A 9,713-nucleotide genomic window follows, 5' to 3' on the forward strand; every position below is an offset into this window, starting at 1 on the left:
TCTGTATCCTCTAATCTGCTCTTTATTTTCTGTAATGAATTTTTTATTTCTATCATATTCTTCAGCTCTTATTGGCAATTTTTAATGTTTTCTAAAGTTCTTACTGTATTCGTCCATTCTTTTCCCAAGTTCAGTAAGCATTTTATGACCATTACTTTGAACTCTTTAATCAAGTAAATTGTTCCCTGCCTCCGCCGCCATTCCTTATCATCACTTTATTTCTCTTGTGCTGCAGTCTCTGAGTACATCAGGCATAGTGCGGCATTATGATGGCACACAAAAGCATCAGTTTCACCTCCCAACTCTGTTAACTGCTCCAATGAAGACACACATGGATAATAGTCTTTTAACATATCTGGCAATTTAGAATTCTTCTCGTGAATACGCCAAGAACATCTAACTGGTGTTAGAAACTTTAGCTCTTTAAATGCAATATCTGTGTTATCAAACTGTATCTTCTTTTTTTACATTTTGTAGGTATGGTGTAATAGACACATTATATTTAATTAGGCAGCTCTCCCTGGTTTCTAAACTGGGGGTTTTAGCATCATTGGCTGGATCTTTTGTTTTGTCATCTTCCTCTTTTTCACTGTCTTGAAATACCACATTTCTGGTCTTCCTGACTCTAAATTAACACTCACATCCTCACTGTTGACTTCCTGAATGTATCCCTTAGCTACACAAGCTCAACCTTTTCTCCATATTTCACTTTATCTTGACTCCTCATTGTTAGAATATCTGCAGTTGCGTGTTGCATTTCTTCAATAGGCTGATCCCCTGCCAGAACAGCTTTCTCAGACATTGTGATAATATTTTCGATAGGACTTATGAGTGGTTCAATATGTGCAAGGCATAGCCAATATTTAACAAGTTTTTTGGCATCTGGAATATTTTTAATCAGGTCATTCAGTATGGCCAATATTTCTTCTTTTGGCATCTCTCATTAATCAGGTTTAGGCATTCCAAAAATGTCTTGTTTACTTTTTCAGTAAATAATCTTTGCTCATCTTCTGCCATGATCGTCCAAAAGGACCTAGCTAAGTTTTTGTTCTGCCCTTCACGCTCAGGCTGAGTAACCACTGAGCTAGGAGGCATTTTCAGCACTTTTCTTTTGCCAGCTTTCCACTCACTCAGACGAGTTTTTCTCTCTTCTGCTGTTTCTTTGGGCTGAGCCTATCTATCAAGAGTTGCTTTTGCTATAATGTGTCTGCAAGGGTCAGTGCTTTTTGATTTCAGTATCAGTTTGGTGTTAGAAAATGCAGCAGGCTTGGCTAGAGTTTCAGAGGTCAGGCTTATTGACAGTGTCTTCCTTCTCTCTGCATCCTGAGAACCGGTTTTGGCACTAGATGAAACCGTGTTTGATTGCAGTAATTCATTCTCCCAAGCCCTTTCCAGATCGTAATGTTGGCGGTGGTTCTCCCGAGGCCCTGTTTCACAGCGCCCTGAGCACTGTCGCTGTGACTTCTGCTGGGAGGCCGCACCAGCTGTCTGTCCTAAGATGCCGTGCTCCCAGGTTTAGTGGTGGTCACCGGTGTTTGTGGCTCTATCACTTTTCATGGTCACACCGCAGGTGTCTGTGGGTGGAGGCTCTGGGGCTTTAGGGACAGCAGATGAAGGTTTCCTCGTTGTTGCCAAACTCTCATCTCTTACTGGCAGAGGCTTTCTAAATGAATTAATCTTAGACTGAACAATTTGGCCATGGTAAGACCCAAGCACAAACTTCTCGGGCATGTTAGCATCTTGCTTTGGTTTTTCTGTGGCTATTTGTTCCTTTTTATTGTTGTTTTTAAAATGAAACACTTGGCTTAATGTCATGTGTTGATATTGAGGGTCATCTTTAGTTGGTATGGATTGTCCCATTTGATTATTATCTTCAAAATTATGTAGAGTCAATTCGCTATGGTTGAATTGGTTGATTCATTAGAAGGTCTTAAAGGAATACAATTTTTTCTCATTGTTATATGATTTTTGTTCCCAGGAGGTCTACTGACATTTTCTTTACCAGCCATTTTTGTTTTAAATTTCAGAACTTTTGTCTCTTTGTGGACTTGGCCCTCAGAGTTCATCACTTTCTGGTCTCTACTACTGGGTATGTAATCTTCCTGTTTGTATGCAAAAAAAGCTTTTCTTTTTAATATATATTCCCTGAGTTTTTGTCTCCTTTGTTTTCTGAATGTAGGCTGAGCCCTCTAGCTGGGGGGCAGTGTAGCTCCTGAGGCACGGCTGGGAGCCCATGGCTGCTTCCAGAGGGGGATGCGTCTCGGGTCTCTATCAGGTAAATTGTTTATCTTTGTTTCGTATAGTTATTTTTTGGAAGCTTTATCTTATTCTTTGTTTTGATCTTAGAGAAAAAGCTTTCAGTTTTTCACCATTGGATATGAGATTGGTTATAGGTTTTTCTTTTCTTTTTTTTTTTTTAAGATTTTATTTATTTTTTTGACAGACAGAGATCACAAGTAGGCAGAGAGGCAGGCGGAGAGAGAGGAAGGGAAGCAGGCTCCCTGCTGAGCAGAGAGCCCGATGTGGGGCTTGATCCCAGGACCCTGAGATCCTGACCTGAGCCCAAGGCAGAGGCTTTAACCCACTGAGCCACCCAGGTGCCCCAGTTATAGGTTTTTCATATTTTTCATATATGGCCTTTATTATGTTGAGGTATGCTCCCTCTAAACCCACTTTGTTGAGAGATTTGGCATGAACAAATATTCTTCTGTTTTTTCATTTTGCCTGTCTGTTGGTTTCTATGTATTAGGTAGTTTAATTATGTCTCCTGGCCTTAAAAGAATGGTCTTACGAGGATTTCCTGTGGGGCCAAGAGCAATGATAGCCTTCTTAACTGGTAGAGGCAGGTGTTCTCGAAATTTCCCCTGCTGGGCTACGTGTGACCTTCTGTTGTAAGATACCTTCAGCTGCTATGGCCATAGTGACATGTGGGATGGCTGGGACTGCTGCAGGTGCGTTGGCGGGCAGGGATAGCCTTGGCCCCGATGGCTGCAAAGCCCTGCCAGTTGCAAAGCCTTGTTGCAACTGCTTTAGGCATGCTGGTGGGCAGGGTGGCCGCAGGCCCTGCTGTTACAAGTTTCAGCGTGACTTCTGTGGGCAGTCTGGTGAGCAGAAGTGGCCCTCACTTTGTTGGCTATGAAGCCTGTCTGCAGCTTGATGCACAGGTGTTTTTGGTATTGTTACGTTGTGATATTTTCGCTTTCATATATTCATTTTCGCTTTTGCTTGGACATGGTTTCATGTCCAAGACATCATTGCCTAACCCAAAGGTCATGAAGATATTCTTCTACGTTTTCTTCTAAGATTTTTATAGTCTTAGGTCTTACGCTTAGGTCTTTGACTTATTTTGTGTTGATTTTTGTATATGGAGTAAGGTAAGAGTCGAACTCCATTCTTTTGTACACAAATATCCGGTTTTTCTAGCACTACTTGCTAAAAGAACTGTCCTTTGTCCTTTGAGTGGTCTTGTCACCCTTACCCAAAATCCTTTGACCATATATGTGAGGGATTACTCCTAGGATCTCTATTCTATTCCATTGGCCTAAATATTCATCTTTATGCCAGTACCACACCATTTTATCGATCCAATTTTAGTATATGTGCTGCCAAAGTGAGCACAACCATGGCCTCAGCAGTAAGAGCCCTTGGGCTTTTATGCTTTCATGCTCCACCATGAGGGGAATCAATAAATGTACCTCTTTCTCTTAGCTGAGATCCTCAAGAGAGAACACAGTTGACTTCTGGCTAGCCAATGAATTACCTCCTCTGGAGTCAGGTGTTTACCTCTAATTCAATCAGCTATGACCAAGAATCATGAAGTAAAAATATGGTTCCTGGGAACTCATTTTGTGGGTAGATGAGACATTTCTCCCAAACCACAGTCATGTGTCAGGCAGACAGTCCAGAGATATCTGTTATATTTGGATGTAACTCCATAAATGTTTATTGCCTGGATGTTTTTTGTCCTGACCAAACACTTTGGGAACCTTGGCTGAATCATTCTATCATTCTGGTTGTGTGTGTGTGTGTGTGTGTGTGTGTGTGTGTGTGTGTGTGTGTTTTAGCCCCAAGACAGGGATTCATACGTGTTAAAGAAAAATATGTGTCATTTCTATATACCAGAGGTCTCCTTGCTTACAACCATTGGAGCAAATCAAGAAAGAAGACTTAGACTATTTATTCTCAAATGCTTGGTTTCAAGGGGGCAGAGGAAATAGGAAAACATCTGTGGCTAGGGCTATTGTGTTTGCTGCTGGAAGACGACCAAGGCCAGTTATCAAATGAGTGGGCAGCAGCAAGTAGGTGTTTTGTTTTGTTCTCTTAGGAAGTTATTTTGTTTTGCAAGTTGGTTGAATTTCTCTGGGGTCAATATCCTGGGTGTTCAGAACTCTTTTTTTCCCCCCATTCAGAGTGCCCGAATTTTACATTTCACCTAACTCTAGAACTGAGCCAAAGCTCGTTAGAAGTACGTTACTTGCAAGTTGGCACTGAAGGTTACACAGGCATGGATTATGTCTATACTGCCACCTTAAGGGAGCTGCTGGAATTCCAATATGCTTTTTGTTAAAATGATTGATTATCAAATGTAAAATTTCAGAAAGGAAAGTGAGAAAGGTTTATTTATTTTTATTTTTTTTTATCATAATGGAGAATCCACCTCTTTAAAAAATGACCTTCTGGAAGATTTCAAGGCATAGACAATATTGCCAGGTGTGTCTGAGTAATGTAGGTTAGGGTTTGAGATCCGCCTCAACCTTCCATGGTCAATGACAGTCCTTAACTCAGACATTCACGTTTTCTAAGCCACAGGTATAAAAAGTGATGTTAGTACTATTTCACTGTGTTTTGTGTTGACTAAAGGCCATAGCATGTGTTCATCTTTTGTACTTGGTAAGCACTTGGTAGATGATTGCTATGTTATCTGAAATTTGCTATGGCTGAAGGCATTAGGGAAGCCTTCTGCAGGGAGAGGGAGAGAAAGGTGGGGGGAGGGGGGCATCAGGAGCTCAAACAAAGCCAAATACTCAACATACAACCTATAGTGGATGTTCGGTAAACACTGAAATGAGGGAAAAGGGGAAAGGAACAATGTCACTGGAGATGAGTTTAACTGTCAAAATGGGGGTGGAAAACATTCTTTCCACCATTCTTTTTAGAATTGGGGAATCATAAAAATACAGAATGCTCATGTGGTGAGGATCCTAGACATGTACTCCCTATTTCTTTTTTCAAATGGGGTAACCAAGTGGTTGAATCATTTCTCAAGTATTTGATTGTGACTCAGTAACACTGCAATTAGAACCCAACATCTTGACAAATAACATAGTGCCCTTTATATAATGTGGAGATATCACTCAAGATTGGCCAAAACAGGACTTCCCTGGGTTTTCTTTCTTTTTTTTTTTTTAATAACTTGGGAAAGTTATTTAATATGACTATGCTTTGATTTCCTCACCTGCAAAATAGGCATAATAATAATGTCCTACTTGAGAGGGTTGTGGTACAGATCCAGTGAAATGCTTCATATCAAGCATTTAGAACTGTGCTATTAATGTCAACCAGTATGATTATCAGACCACAGAGCTCACCTCTCACAGTTAAATTGTTTCCTGCACATGACCAATCGGGCTTTGCAATCTCTAAAACCATTGGCTCCCTAACTCTGTGTCTCCATGATAATCAAAACATTATTTCTTTGTAGCTCTTGGTGTGTGGCATAATTGTCTTTTTTTTTTTTTTTAAGATTTTATTCGATAGCGAGAGCACAAGCAGGGGGAGAGGCAGAGGGAGAGGGAGAAGCAGACTCCCTGCTGAGCAGGAAGCCTGATGCAGGGCTTGATCCCAGGACCCTGGGATCATGACCTGACCTGAAGGCAGATGTTCAGATGAGCCACCCAGGCGCCCCTATTTTGGTATAATTATAGATTCCTTTACAGTCCTAAGAGATAATACTGACAGATCCTGTGTACCTATTACCCAGTTCTCTCCAGTGTAAACAGTTCACAGAACTGCAGTATAGTATCACAACCAAGATACTGACATTGATACGATTCATCGATCTTACTCAGATTTCCCCAGTTTTACTTATACTCATTTATGTGTGTGTTTTAGTTCTATGTAGTGGTATCACATGTACAGGTCCCTGTATCTAATATCACAGTATAGATACAGAATAGACCCACCATCCACAAAGACCTCTTGTTCTATTCTTTTATAACCACACCCTCTTCTCTCCCACACTCTCTCCACCCCATCCCTCAACTCTGGCAACCACTAACTGATACTAGGCTTTTCTCATTCAGTGTAATTCATGGAGACTCACCTAGATTGTTGCCTATAACCCTAGTTTGTTTCTTGGTATTGCTTAGTAGTATTTGATGATAGGTGTACCACTGTTAAACCATTTGCCCCTCAAAAGACATCTTGGTTGTTTCCTGTATTTGGCTACTAAGCATAAAGCTGCTATGAATATTCATGTATAGGCTTTATATAAATATAAGTTCTTATTTCTCTGGGGTAAATGCCCAAGAGTGCAGCTGCAGGGTAAGAACAGTAATAACATATTTAGCTTTATGAAAAATTGTCAAGCTATTTTCCAGAGTGCATTACTTTATAGCAAATGCAAGTGGTCCAGTTTTGGGGCATTCTTACCAGCATTTAGTATTATCGCTGTTTTTTATTTTAGTCTTCCTAATAGGTGTGTAGTGATACCTCATTGTGGTTTTAATTTGCATGCCCCTAGTGACTAATGATGTTGAACATCTCCCATGCTTTTTGGCCATCTGCTTCTTTCCTCTTTAGTGAATCATCTCTTCATATATTTTGCCTCTTTATAATTGGGTTATTTTCTTTTTACTGTTGAGTTTTGAGAGTTTTTTTTTAAGATTCTATTTATTCATTTGTCAGAGAGAGAGTGAGAGAGAGGGAGCACAAGCAGAGGGGAGCAGCAGACTTAGGAGAAGGCAGCTCCCCACTGAGCAAGGAGCCCGATATGGGGCTCGATTCTAGGACCCTGGGACCATTATGATCAGGGCCAAAGGCAGATGCCTAATTGACTGAATCACCCAGGTGTTCCGTGAGACTTCTTTATATATTTTAGATATTAGGTCATAAAAGACATCTTATTTTTATTTTTTTTAAAGATTTCATTTATTTATTGGAGAGAGAGAGTGCAGAGAGAGAGGGAGAGCAAAGAGAGAGAGACCGTGAGTGCGGGTGGGGCTGGGGAGGAAGCAGAGGGAGAGGGAGAAGCAGACTCCCCACTGAGCAGGAAGTCCAATGTGGAGCTTGATCCCAGGACCCTGGGATCATGACCTGAGCTGAAGGCAGACACTTAACCAACTGAGCCACCTAGGTGCCCTGACATTTTTCTTTTAGAGTAAAATATCAACATTGGATTACGGGTAGCATAGTGTATATACTAGTAAAATACATGACCACAACAGCCAAAGAAAGGGAGGAGGTAAATGAAAGTACACTGTGGTATGGTTCTTAACATTATATATGAACTGATAGTGTTAATCCATGCCAAACCATGTTAGAATGCATATTGTAATCATTTAAAAGACACAGAAAGAGGAATAATAAAAAAAAAGATATAACTAAATCAATAGAAGAAATAAGGTGATAGAGCGCCTGGGTGGCTCAGTTGTTAAGCGTCTGCCTTCGGCTCAGGTCATGATCCCAATGTTCTGGGATCAAGCCTCACATCGGGCTTCCTGCTCCGTGGGAAGCCTGCTTCTCTCTCTCCCACTCCCCCTGCTCGTGTTCCTGCTCTTGCTGTCTCTCTCTCACTGTCAAATAAATCAATAAAATCTTAAAAAAAAAAAAAAAGAAAGAAGGTGGAATACCAGGAGATGGCAAGAAAGCAGGATTAACGGGGAAAAGTGTAGCTAAAACAATAGGAAATGAATAAAAAGATAATACACTTAAACCCAACCATATTGATTATTATATTACAATAAACATTAGTGGACTATGACCTTTAATTTAAGAAGTTTTTTAAAAGACCCAACTATTAAGGTGTTTACAAGGGACACACTTAAGTATAAAATCATAATAAGTTGTGAGTAAAATGACAGAAAATATTTATTATACTAGCACTCACCATTAGAAAGGTGATATGGCTATATTAATGTCAGACACAGTAAACTTCAAAATAAGGAGTATTACCAGAGGTAAAAAGAGACATTGTATTATGTTACATGGGTCAGTTCATTAAGGAGACCGACTGATCCCAAACGTGAAAGTAACTGCTAACAGAGTTTCAAAGTACACGCGCCAAAAACTGACAAAACTAAATGGAGAACTAGACAAATCCACAGTCGTATTTTGAGATTCAACACTCCACTCTCAGTCACTGACAGTAGAGCAAAGAGGAGGGCGAAGGATTCAGAAGAGTTGAGTATTATAAAATCTCAGTGTAGTAAAGAACACCACACACTGGATAGGTCAGATACACTTTTCACGTGAACATGGGGTTTTCATCAGAAAAGACCCATGTTGAACTATATGTTGAACCATAAGACAAGTCTAAAATTTAAGCTTTAAGTCACACAGACTATTATATGACCACAATTAAATTATTAGACATTGGGCGCCTGGGTGACTCAGTTGGCTAAGTATCCAACTCTTGGCTTTGGCTCAGGTTATGATCTCAGGATCCTAAGATTGAGCCCCACGTTGGCCCTGCTCAGCGGGGAGTCTGCTTGAGATTCTCTCTTTCCCTCTGCCCCTCCCTGCCACTTGCTCGCTCTATCAAATAAATAAATCTTTAAAAAAAATTGTTACACATCAATAATAAAAAAGATATCTAGAAAATTCCCAAAGATTTTGAAATGAACTAACATGCCACTCAGTAACACATGGGTCAAAAAAATCATAAGAGATTAAAAATATGAACAACAATGAAAAATACCACCTAAGAAAATGTGTGTAATAAATATGAAATCCGTAGCTTTAACCACTTATATGTTAGAACACAATCCTTTTACATTTTAAAATGAGAGTGGGAATAAAATAGATTTCAGTATGGAACTTCATTTCACAGGAACTTTGTTCAGACTGCTTCTCTTTGTGAATTGGAAAATGTTTGCAAACCAATAAAACTAAATAAAAAGGCAAGTATAGAATAGACCATCAGAGGGCACTATTCTTTAACTCCAGAGGAAAAAGCCTTTACTGTGAAAAACTGAAGACGTACTTGTTCTGCAGGAGACCTGAGAGATCACTGAGATTTGGATGCCTTTATTCTGAGAATGAGACAGTTAAGGGTGGGAGGTGGGGAGTGGTGGAGCAAATGACTTCCCAACATCATGAAAATTCTAGGAATAGAGTCAGAACTAGAAACCAGTCTCCTGACTGTTACAGCACATCATGATTCTTTGTGAAATCAGAGACAGACCCAGACTTTCCTATGGGCTTATGCTCATGAGCTCTATTCCACTGGAATCTCCCAGCGATGAGATGTACGCCTGGAGTTGCTGCAGCTGTTGTGGGTAAGGAGAGGCAAAGAGGGACGGAGAGAGACACCAGGACCTGGAGGCATTCGAGCGCCCAAAAAGTTGTGCTCAAAACTAGCGCCACCTCTTGGATGTTCTGGTGATGTAAACCCATATAATTCCTTTTTATTTAAAGCCAATTGGTACAGGGTTTTCCGTCACTTGCAAGCAAGAATCTTGAACATGACAAGCTCCTCTGCTTTACAAGAGAGC

At 40.3% G+C, this 9,713-nt stretch overlaps 1 pseudogene across 1 annotated transcript; it reads right to left on the reverse strand.

The window, feature by feature from the left end:
• Nucleotides 1-215: 215 nt before the first annotated feature.
• Nucleotides 216-2,919, reverse strand: LOC308344357 (cytoskeleton-associated protein 2-like; annotated as a pseudogene). Its single transcript has 3 exons — nucleotides 2,884-2,919; nucleotides 1,332-2,189; nucleotides 216-1,173 (listed from the first exon to the last, which is right to left on the reverse strand). The product of its transcript is annotated as a cytoskeleton-associated protein 2-like (transcript).
• Between the last annotated feature and the right edge of the window lie 6,794 nt (nucleotides 2,920-9,713).

The sequence above is a fragment of the Martes martes genome, assembly GCF_963455335.1.
Source record: "Martes martes genome assembly, chromosome: 6".
In the NCBI taxonomy this organism is placed as follows: Eukaryota; Metazoa; Chordata; class Mammalia; order Carnivora; family Mustelidae; genus Martes; species Martes martes.